At 43.9% G+C, this 11,860-nt stretch overlaps 1 long non-coding RNA gene across 1 annotated transcript; it reads right to left on the reverse strand.

The window, feature by feature from the left end:
- Window positions 1-7,769: 7,769 nt before the first annotated feature.
- LOC128347872 (uncharacterized) lies at window positions 7,770-10,332 on the reverse strand. Its single transcript, XR_008317785.1, has 2 exons — window positions 10,277-10,332; window positions 7,770-8,226 (listed from the first exon to the last, which is right to left on the reverse strand). It is a non-coding gene; the product is annotated as an uncharacterized LOC128347872 (long non-coding RNA).
- Between the last annotated feature and the right edge of the window lie 1,528 nt (window positions 10,333-11,860).

The raw sequence follows: 11,860 nt of genomic DNA on the forward strand, positions 1-11,860 counted from the left end.
TTCACTCTCATTTTAAACTAAAGAGGTTTTTGATATTTTAAAATGGTTTTATAATCCTCATTACAATTGCTCAGTGACCATCCTCACAACAAAGAGAAATGTAGATGGTATCTACCATAGTAATACCCACACAAAGAGGTTTTAACATTTTATTATGCATGTATTTGTTTTTTATTAGTACACTGAGACTTTAGCACATACGGTGTAAAAATGTTTTTTAAAAAATTAAGAAAAGGCGAATGCCAGCTATTGAAAAATAAGAGGAGGAGAGCCTGACAATGAACTGCAGACCATTCCATGGTGGAGGTGTAAACAGCTTATGCAGGTTCCAGTCTTGCCAGTCAGCTGTCTGGTGAGGAAGGAGAAGACGTGGTGGGGCTGGATCGGTTTCCCAGCACTTTCTCTCAGCTCACCGGCAGAATTTTAGCCTTTTAAAACCATTTCCATGGGAACAGGACAGTCCCCTGTTCTGGCACGGCAACCAGAACATGCAGGCCAAGCATATTCACAGAAATGTGGGGTTTCGCCAACTGCATGACCAGTCGTCTCACCGACTACTACTCCACTATGAGATTGGCCTACATAGTGATGCCTAAGACAGAGAGAGTGACAGCAGTGCTTCCTGCCTTCACTGTGGTGACTTGTGGGTAAAAATAAAGAAGAAAGATGACACCTCTCACCACAGTTCAGTCACACGCCTCCGAATCACTGGCAAATGTCAACCCCCCACAGTTGACGCAATGGCTTCCCAACCTTTCTGAACAAGGTGATGATGGCGGAAGAGGACTTATTTTGGTTCAGTCAGGGGCGCACCTAGGTAATTTTGAAGCCTGGACCTGAAGGGGGGCAAGTTAATTGCTTGTTAATTGCTTGGGGGCAAGTTAATTAAAAAAAAAACCTTTTAACTGTCCACCACTGTTTGGTGGGGATGACCACTCGGGAGACCAAGGCGGTGGTGGTGGCAAGAGCTCCCTCCCTGAGCCTGCCTGCCTCCCAAGACAAGGATTCTTAGGGAAACATACCAAAGGGATAGTGTCAGAGCAGTAGAGAAGGGATGACCAATGTCTTGACCCCCTCTAGCCCTCTGACTCACTATTCTGTCCCCCTCTGTCATTGAGACAGTGCAAAGTCCTTCACTTCCAACAATGAGAGATTGGCCCATTTTGGGCCTATTTGGGGACTCTGCACATGTGCGTGCGTGCACAGAGAGCCCCTAAATCAGCCAAAAATGGCCCAATCTGTAATTTCGAGGCAGGCAGGCTCAGGGAGGGAGCTCTTGCCGCCGCCTCTGCCCCCATCGCTGCCTTGGTCTCCCCTCGAGTGGCCATCCTCACTGCACAGCGGTGGACGGTTAATAGGTTTTTAAAAAAAGTTTTAAGTGGAGCGTGCGTGGGGCAGCGGCAGGGCTCTGGGGAGCCCACCCAAACATTTGGAGGCCCCTCGAGACAGGAGGCCATGGACCTAGTCCCCAAGGTCCATTTTAAATCTGCCTCTGGGTTCAGGTCTCTTTTCATCAAACATCTCTCAGGACCAGATAGGACTTGAAATAGGAACTTTCAGTCTGTATGCTTGTGTCCTTTGTGGTGAGTCAATCAAGGAAACAGCTGAACAGAGGGCAGCAGGGGATAGTATTGTTCCATTCAGACTCCAGTATGGCTCCATCGCCAGGTAATCCTTTGGATTCTCCCTGGGCTGGCCTAGCTATAAATGCTTTCAGATCAGGCCTGGACTGAGCCACTTTCAAGTTTGGGTCTTGCCTATCTGGCCTACTACCACCTTGCATCTGCCTCCAGCCTACCTGTTTCCTCTCCTATCCTTGGTATCGTGCTACTTTTGGACAAACACCCCAATTTCAATTCAAGCAAAATTGTTGTTTCTTATGGTAAAAATGGTAGTGGTTGCCCTGGATGCCACATTCATTCTAGAAGGATTTTTCTGGGCTATGAGGTGAATTTAAATCCTGTCTGTTTAAATCTGTAAAAGAGAATGGGAATGAAACTCAGGTTACCAAAAACCTGGACCATCCATGGCAGGTGGGGAGGCAGTGCCTGAAGAGCAAGTTCTGCAGAATTAAATAGTGAGGGAGACTGGGGTGCATCAGGGACAAGTGGGATTTATTTCTTAATTTTGCATTTGGCACCCTCACACTGAAAGTGGCTGTGGTTCCAATCCAATCTCATAGATGGATAAATGCTATACATAATTTATAGATTATTTACAACACAAACCTCTCAACTACGGGCATGTTTCCTACTGTGCAAGGATAACTGGAGTGCCTTTATCCTGAAATTGGCTCTTAGACTCATGCAGTTTATTTATTATGAGTAGTTTATTAAATGCTTCTAATTGGCCAGACAATTCAGCGCATGCATTTAGAAATGCACTTAATTTAAAAATGTTTCCTGAGTGTGCGAGGTCTTTTGCAGAGATCAGAGCAGAGTTTCTGCAGTCAATAATGTGATGGTTTTGGTCTGTGAATAATGTATATTGAAATAATGCATTAATGTAGCCCACTGCTGGGTATAAATATGTTAAACCTCAGGAACTGGGTTTGAGAAGCAGAAGCGTTACTAACAGCACAACTCTATGCAAAGCCCATTGTGTTAAGAGAGATTTACTCCCATTTAAATCTAAAATGGCCACCACATTTTAGGAGTATAGTAAAGTGTGCCATCAAGTTGATTTTGACTCCTGGCGACCACAGAGCCCTGTGGTTGTCTTTGGTAGAATACAGGAGGGGTTTACCATCGCCTCCTCCCACATAGCATGAGATGATGCCTTTCAGCATCTTCCTGTATTGCTGCTGCCCGATATAGTACCAGTGTGGATTTGAACCGGCAACTTTCTGCTTGTTAGTCAAGCATTTCCCCGCTGTGCCACTTTAGTACTGCACTTAAAATGGCCACAGGAAGCATTCTGTTTGATCTATTCTGTGAATCTTGTATCTCTGCTCCTTGATACCAGTGTTACCCTTCAGAATAACAAAGGTTGTTGTTTACCTCACTTATCTTCTATCAATTTCCTTTTCACTTTGGCCTGCCAGCATGGTGCACAGGATATGATGCCTGCAGAGGGGAGCATGGGTTTCTGAGAAGGGAATACTGAAACTGTAGTATCTCTATACTCTGCGCAGGAAGGGAGTGAATGCATGAGCAAAGAGGGAGTGTGTTGGCATGGCAAGTAGCTCTGTGAGGAACTGCTGGAAAGGGAGAATCCTGCAGCTTTGTCAACAATAGTTCTGGACTTGTAGCTAGAGAGATGCCCCCACCCAAAGAAAATTAAAAGACCAGTGTCTCACGTAACACAGATGGCCCTGCCAAACAGGAGGTTCTATACCCAATGGAAAAACCAACATTTGTAACTAGTTTGCTTTGCATTGCAGGGGTTGCAGGAGGAAAGCAAGCAGTTTTGTCATGGGCAATAGCTGAAGCATACTCGCATGTCATGTTTCACTGAAACTGATGGCTGTCTCTAGGACTGGGGCCTTGATCTTTTCCTTCTAGTGTGTGTGGTTTTTTTTAACTTCAGTGAAAATTTTTATCAATAAAAAACTTTCTGGTACAACACTTTCATATTGGCAGTTCTGCTCAGGTAAGGCAACTGATGCCACTGGAACTATAAATAAAATAATCTATTTTATTTATAGTACTATAAACGATAAAGGAACTATAAACTTATAGGAACTATAATTAAAAAATATATGTTTATTATACAGTAGATTTGTGATTTTATTTAAATCATCTGCATTTACAGACAATTTGACTTTTAAATGCTCACTGGTGGTTCTCAAGGAAGAAGGCAGACACTACACATTGGATTATTCAGATTGTCATATATATTTAAATCGAAGATTTAGTAATTTTGTAACCAGAAATCAAACTAGACATTCCAATTCCAATTGTTAGAACTTTTAGAGACTGTTGTGGGTCCATGATCGTGACTACTAATGTCACCCACCTACACTGACAAACTTCTGGGAAGCTTCTGATTTTTCACATATGTTTTGTTAAAGTTGAAGACTATATCAAGTAGTCCTTATGGAGACCTGGCAGATTTACCATTCTATTTTTATCCCCCCCTTATTAATATTAAAGGGATCATACTGTGTGTTTTTTTCTGGGAGAAAGAGAAATCTTTTTCAGGCATTCTGTTAAGAAGACGTGGGTGGAATTTGGGTGTTGTTGTGTACACTTTTACTGTGCTCTGAGTACTTAATGAGCTCTGCAATTAATTACAGTAATAAGATTATTGGTAAGAAGTGGCAGATTTAGAGAAGGATGATTAGATAATTAGAGATAAATTGCTGTTTGTGGGACCTTATTGAATATGTACTGCAGATTGTCTGGCTTTGAAGAGATAATTGAGTCACTGATTAATGAGAGTTTGGCAGCAGCCCTGACTTCAGCTCCACTCACCTGGGTGAGATTGTGACTGTCACTATGACAAAAAAGCAGAACCTGGGGGAAAAGTTGAATATGTGATGACTTTACTTTCAAATTCAAATAGTGGATGAGATAGATAAGGTGGGGATGGTTAGTCTGTGTCTCAGGCTAAATTGGATGCTGAGACAGCTTTTTGTTTTGAATGCCAGTGTTCAGTAGCTTTCAGATTTTATTCATTCAGGGGAGGTTTTACATATTAACATGTCTGCTGAGGAGCTGTATGTCTTGCCAAAAGATTCTGAAGAATGCTTTAGGGGGCACGGTCAGTTCGTCTGGGCACTGGCTGGCCCTATGGGCCTCGTCATCATCCCTCCGAGAGCTGAGAATGTACACTAGAACACAACAGGCACTCCACTGGGTCTGCACATTGCTGGGAAAGATCAGTCCTGGTGGGCAAGTGTCTTTCAGGTAGTTTGAACTCTAGCGTTCCCTTTTGTGGTCAGTGCTGTAAGTGAAATGAAGCCATGAACCAGTAAATGTTACTTAACAACTCCTGCAGCAACTTACCTTACACGGGTTGCTGCCTTAGGTTTCAGTTCTCAGCTAGTGTTTCCCCGAAGGACACCCACTCATGGAGCACTTTTAGTTCTTTCTATCTTCATTCATTCATTCATTCATTCATTCAATTTCTATACTGCCCTTCCAAAAATGGCTCAGGGCGTTTTATATCAAAACAAAACAATTAAAATCAATTAGTTAAAAACAGAGACTATAAAACACCACAAAACAATTACCAATTAAAACATTCAACACGGTTTTAAAACCCTGGAAAACTAGGTTACAACAGATTAAAAACATTTACAACAATTTAAAAGCCCTGGAAGGCCAGGCCAAACAGATAGGTTTTGAGGGCTAATAATGAATTCAAATTGCAGATTTCTGCAGGGAGTGCATTCCACAGCCCAGGAGCAGCTACAGAGAAGGCCCACCTCTTGAGTTGCCACCAGACTCAGTCTGGTGGTAACTGGAGATGGACCTCCTCATATGACCTTAACATGCTGTGGGGAACATGAAGGCACTCTCTAAGGTAACCTGGACCTAAGCTGTTCAGGGCTTTAAAGGTAATAACCAGCACTTGGTATTTTGCCCAGAAACATATTGGCAGCCAGTGCAACTGTTTCAAAACAGGCACAATATGGTCTCTCCGAGTTGCCCCAGAGACCAATCTGGCTGCCGCATTGTGAACTAATTGAAGTTTCCGAACTACCTACAAAGGCAGCCCCACGTAGAGTGCATTGCAACAGTCAAGCCAGCTGATGCACCACTGTTTTGGGGTTGTCCTCTTCAAGGAATGGATGTAGCTATGGAAGTCAGCCAAAGCTGATAGAAAGCACTCCTGGCCATAGCCTCCACCTGAGATACCAGGGTGAGGCCTGGTCCAGGAGTACTCCCAAGCTTCGTACCTGCTGCTTCCCAGGGGGAGTGTAACCCCATCCAGCACAGGAAGATCTAACTCATCCCTCAGATTCTGAACCCCCACAACGAGCACCTCCGTCTTGCTTGGATTAAATTTGTTTCAATTTGTTATCACTTATCCAGCCCATTACTGCCTGTAGGCCAGCATTTAGGAAATGAACGCCATTTCCTGATTATGCTGATGAAAAGGAGAAGTAGATTTGGGTGTCATCAGCATACTGATAACACCCTGCACCAAATCTCCTGATGACCTCATCCAGCGGTTTCCTGTAGATATTAAAAAGCATTGGTGACAGAATGGAGCTATGAAGGACTCCATATAACAGCTCGTGTTTTGAGGAGCAACTGTCACCAAGCTCCACTATCTGGAATCTACCTAAGAGATAGGAGTGGAACCACTGCAAAGCTGTGCCCTCTATCTCCAACTCCCCTAGGCGATCCAGAAGGATACCATGGTCGATGGTATCGAATGTCTCCAAAAGATCCAAAAGAACCAAGATCCAAAAGAGAGTCACACTCCCTCTATCGATTCCCCAGTAGAGGTCATCTATCAGGTCAACCACGGTTGTCTCAACCCCATAGCCAGCTCTAAAGCTAGTTTGAAATGAGTCTAGATAATCAGTTTCCTCCAAAACTGCCTGGAGCTGGTCAGCCACCACCCTCTCAATCACCTTGCCCAACGAAGGGATATTGGAGACTGCTAAGGGGTCCAGGGAAGGCTTCTTAAGAAGCAGTCTAACCATTGCTTCCTTCAAACATGCAGGCACCCTCCCCTCCCTCAGCGATGTATTTATGGTATTAACTAGGCCACCTCCAACAATCTCCCTGCTAGATAGAAGCAGCCAAGTTGGGCAAGGATCCAGAGAACAGGTGGTAGGCTGCACCGCCCCAAGCAGCTTGTCCACATCCTCAGATTGAAACTGAGCCAACCTAATACTGCAAGAGAGATTGCTGGACACCTCCTTCATAGACGCTGCAGAAATAGCGGAGCCTAAGTCAGCCCGAATACAGGATTTTGTCTGCAAAGAACCCATTAAAAGCGTCACAGCAGAATATTTCTGGGTACTGATCTGAAGCAGAAAGAGCAGAAATTAAACTCCTTACAACCCGGGATAGCTCTGCTGAACGCGAACCCGCAGACGAAATGCACGCCTATAAAAAACCCTTTTTTGCTGTATGCTTACTGCATAAGCCTTCAAATGGGTCCTATGCTGCATCCTGTCAATTTTGAGCCAAAGTCTCCTCCACTATGTCTTCTCTACTTTAAAAGAAAATATTACTCTCTGTATAAGAGTTCCCTTATCACTCTGCCTCTTGATATAGTCACGGGCAGCTTGGTATCCAAAACCTTCTTTGAAGTCCCTAGACCTAAATGAAAAGGTTTTGGACCAGGACCAGTTTGGGAGGGGCGCACAAAAAAATAGGGGGGCAGACAACCTGCAGACTGGAGCACTTAAATTTATTTGTAAAAAGTTTAGGGGATGGGGAAGCAGAGAGGCAGGCCCGCCCTAGCCAGTTCCATCCCCGCACCCCTGGGCTATGGGCCTGGCTAGAACTCACAAACTGTGCTGGTACACACCATGCTTTGAAAATATAGCAGTAATTTACTGATTCCCTTATGCTGTTTTCAAGCAAACATAACTTCCATATACTTTGAATAGTAATCAACCAGAAGAAGGGAACCTTTCTTTTTAGATGGAAATACATTCATTCCCAAGGTATCCCAAATTCTTTTTAGAATTTATTTATTTAATATATTTCTATACTGCCCAAAACTTGTGTCTCTGGGAGGTTTACAATTAAAATCATTTAAACATTAAATCAATTAAACAATTAAAATCATTAACATTAAAATCATTTAAAACCCAACATTAAACGTATTAAAACTATAAATCTAATTAAAAGCCTGGGTGAATAAACAAAAAATAAATATGAATTTAATGAGGAAATATAATCTCATTCTTTTTGGTTTTTATTTCTGAAGTCTTCAGTTTGAGTACCTGGGCTTGGCGAATGAATAGCTTCTTCAGACCATCTTTTTTACAAAGCTTAGATCTCAGATGACACATATGTGGTATTCAGTGTCAGACAACCAGACTAGCACTGGATGTAGTGTGCTGAATCCCAGAATTCACTGGTAAAACTAGCGCTGGAAGTAGTGTGCTGAATCCCAGAATACTGCTTTGCTGCCATGGGAGTGGGGAAGGGAGTGGTTTTTTGACAGTCTCCCCTTCCCTCTGAATGCTGCGGTGCCTCCTGAAAGTATGTCCCTGAGTGGGTGGGAAGGAAAGATGGGGCCATGCCAGAATATTGCCTCCGCATTGCCAGGGGAAGCCACAGTGTTCAGCTGGTGTTTTGTTAACCTGCCCTGAAATCAGAGGTTGGATTGCATTTAGTTGTCACCAACATTGGGAAGGTTTACCTGTGAATGTCACACTTCTGGGTTGCTGGCTGGGGAAGGAGAGGAAGGCAGAGCTCCGACCACTTCCGGGGCCCACTCCAACCTTCCTAAGCTCCTACTTGTACATCAAAATCTACTGCCTGGAATTTCAGCTGAGCTGTCTTCTCTTTATATTTGCAATTCAAGCCACATTTACCAAATGCTTGCAGTCTTCTCCCAGAATATGTACATTACTAATCTGACATTTTAATGTTGAAGTGGTTCAGCTTGCAAAGCTTTATAAATTGTTAGAGATATTGCATTAGGGTTTGTTTTTTTTGTCCTCTGCCAATTCTAAAATCCACTGTTTGGTTATCAGTTATGAGGAGATCAACATACTGCTTCAGAGCTGACAAATTCAGTGCGTTGATAAAGAAATAATGTAAGTTTTCATCTGCTTCTGGCAGTATAAAATATATTATCTTTGCCTTGACCTTTTTTTGGTTCTATGTGTAAATTTGTCATCAAATTTACACATTTTAGCAAATGTACGCTTTTGAGTTAAGTTACTCTCTCTCTCAGTAATCTGACTTTCAGTCTGTCTGACTATGACACACACAATGCATCCCTTAAAAAGTGATCCATACAGTTTCCGGCTCTCCGCTTTAAATCAGTCACATATGGGTTGGTTCTTTGTCATTCATTCTGAGCTCTAGTGAAAGATTTGTGCCTTTCATATATAACATTTCTTCTAGGTGCACCATATGCTTCAAATTTATAAATCAAAATGTGATTTCCCCCTTATCTTCATTGTCATCAAATTGAAAAGAATTAAGTATCTCCTGTGTTTCTTCAAATACCACATGAAGAAATGGTTCTGACTGAAGTCTCTCATCTTTTATATCTGCTCCCCATGCAATGCCATACAACTGCATTTCTTGTTTCCACCCTCTCCAGCTCTCTGTAGCATATTCTTCAAATATCAACGGCCTTGGAGGCATTAGCTGGTTTCTTCTTGCTTTTCAGTTTTACTACCAGTGACCGACACCCAGTGCAGGCTGCAGATCTGCAGGCGTCTTTAGCATTCCTGCACTGAAGGCTTCTTTGTGCAGCAGAGAAGTGGGTGCAGGGTGGGAAGCCATTTTTGCATCTCTCACTCCCCTCCCTCCAGAAGCCCTGCCCTCGTGTATAAATATGGTCCTGAGCATTTCATGACCCTCAGGAACATATTTATACGAGTGGACAGGGCTTTAGAGGGAGGGGAGAGATGCAACAATTACCCCCACCCCCCGTCCCGTCAAATGCACAAAGAAGCCTTCAGCTCAGGGATGCTGAAGGCTTCTTGCAGATCTGCAGCCCTCCTGGATATGCACTGGATATCAGCCAGTATCTTTTCTGGTACCAAGTTATGCGGTGTGTTAGAATGGGAGACAGATCCTCCCTGACGTTCATTTTCTTGGTTAGGTAATTTTCTCACCAGACACCAGAAATCAGTGTCAACAAAGCTTTATTTATGCTAGCAAAAAACCCTGAGGGCTCTGGGAGTCCCTCCATCATTATATAGTCAGCGATAAATAGCTTTCACACCTGCGCATTGTATACACAAATATACATTGTATACTTTAACCCTATAGGTTCCGATTTGCTTTCAAGTGCCACACTTCACATTTACATCTGGCTTGTGGCCTTGGTTCCCGCGCCCCTCTTGGGGCATTCCTTTGACCACTGCCTTCATAAAAATACCTTTGAAGTGTGGGTATATATACTAACAACTGCAATCGCCATTTTATAAGGCGTATATCCTAGTTAGCTAGGTGCTATTCAAACTACTCGTGCTCTTTGGCTGCTAAAGCAAATTGCAAATAATATTCCAACGGGTGCAAATTTTATTTAAAAATGCCACCAGAGATTGAAATGTCTCTTCATAAAGCAGATTGTAAGAGAGAGAGAGTTTTCATTAAACCTGGCAACTCAGAGCAATCAGTAAAGAAAAATAACTTCCCTCATGTGTCTAACTTGGTCCTAACTTATTACTTACAGGTCTTTTCATTTCTCCAGCAGCTCTCAGCCTGCTGCTTCCTGAGGACATTCCTGGGACAGAGCTAACTAACTGAGCAAAGTTTTCTTCTCCCCAGTAGGTGGCTGAGTGTGTAGTTCCTACCCAGTCCTCTGGATTGGCCCTTCTGTCTTGAATTTCCCGGGCTTTTTCCTTATTAGGATAGGAAAGGCCCACTCTCCCAGAAGTTGCTCTAAGTGAGGCCTGGTCTTGTGAGGAGAGCTGGTCTTGTGGTAGCAAGCATGACTTGTCCCCTTAGCTAAGCAGGGTCTGCCTTGGTTACACATGAAAGGGAGACTAGAAGTGTGAGCGGAGCACTGTAAGATATTCCCCTTAGGGGATGGAGCTGCTCTGGGAAGAGCAGAAGGTTCCAAGTTCCCTCCCTGGCATCTCCAAGATAGGGCTGAGAGAGATTCCTTCCTTGGAGAAGCCGCTGCCAGTCTGTGTAGACAATACTGAGCTAGATAGACCAATGGTCTGATTCAGTACATGGTAGCTCCCTATGTTCCTCCCTCAAATCCTTCCCTTCACTACAGAGTGTCACTTGGGCCTTTCTAGGTTAGAAAGGTTACTGCTTTTAACACCGTTATGTGGGAGCCAACCACCTAATGACTAGCAAGCCAGAGGTTGCCAGTTTGAATCCCTGCTGGTATGTTTCCCAGACAACACCTATATCAGGCAGCAGAGATCTAGGAAGATGCTGAAAGGCATCATCTCATACTGGGTGGGAGATGGCAATGGTAACCCCTTCCTGTATTCTACCAAAGACAACCACAGGGCTCTGTGGGTGCCAGGAGTCGACACCGACTCAACAGCACACTACCTTTACCTTTAAACATATTTCCTTAAAGGGGCAATTCTGTTACTAAGAAATCCCATGTTTGTTTCTGGAGGAAAAAATACAGCATATTTTGCCCCGCCCCACCATGGCTAGTGTGCAACTTGCCTCCTGTGCCCTGCCAAATGAAGTACTTGTTGGATGAGGAGGCCTTCCCTTCGCAGCACCTTCGCGATCTCCGTTGCAGGTTTATGCAAGAAAGGATCTTTCCAGGCTAGAGGATTGCTCAAGACACTAAGTGATGACCTTTGATCCTTGATGCAGCAGGGAGAAGCTTCTAAGCATGTGAAGAGTTCAGGAGGAAGAATGTCCTTTGCCTCTGGGCGTGTGATGTGATAGCTACATCATCATGCTACTTGTGCAAGGCTAGGCATGCCAGGATGGGAGTCATGCAGAGGAGAGGGAGGTGTTGAGAAGCAGATCACCTGAGAGTGTGTGTGTGGGGGGAAGAGGGGGCATCGACAGAGGCTACTCAGTCTCCCCAGAGTTAGAGGTGATCCACGACAGTGTGATCACTGTTGCTGGGTTATACTGAGAGTAACATATGTGGTGATGTGTCACCTTCCGGTCTTCATGGGAAAAGGCTGCATCAGCCCCTGTGTTGTATGTGAGACTGAATGCGCTCTCCTAGAACACTATTTGCTCATTTCCCCTCACCCCACCTTTCCTTATAATCTGTATGTGTTTAGGGAGCTGACCCGACAACGATGGACCCAATCCACTGGGAA

The sequence above is a fragment of the Hemicordylus capensis genome, chromosome 2, assembly GCF_027244095.1.
Source record: "Hemicordylus capensis ecotype Gifberg chromosome 2, rHemCap1.1.pri, whole genome shotgun sequence".
Taxonomy (NCBI): domain Eukaryota; kingdom Metazoa; phylum Chordata; class Lepidosauria; order Squamata; family Cordylidae; genus Hemicordylus; species Hemicordylus capensis.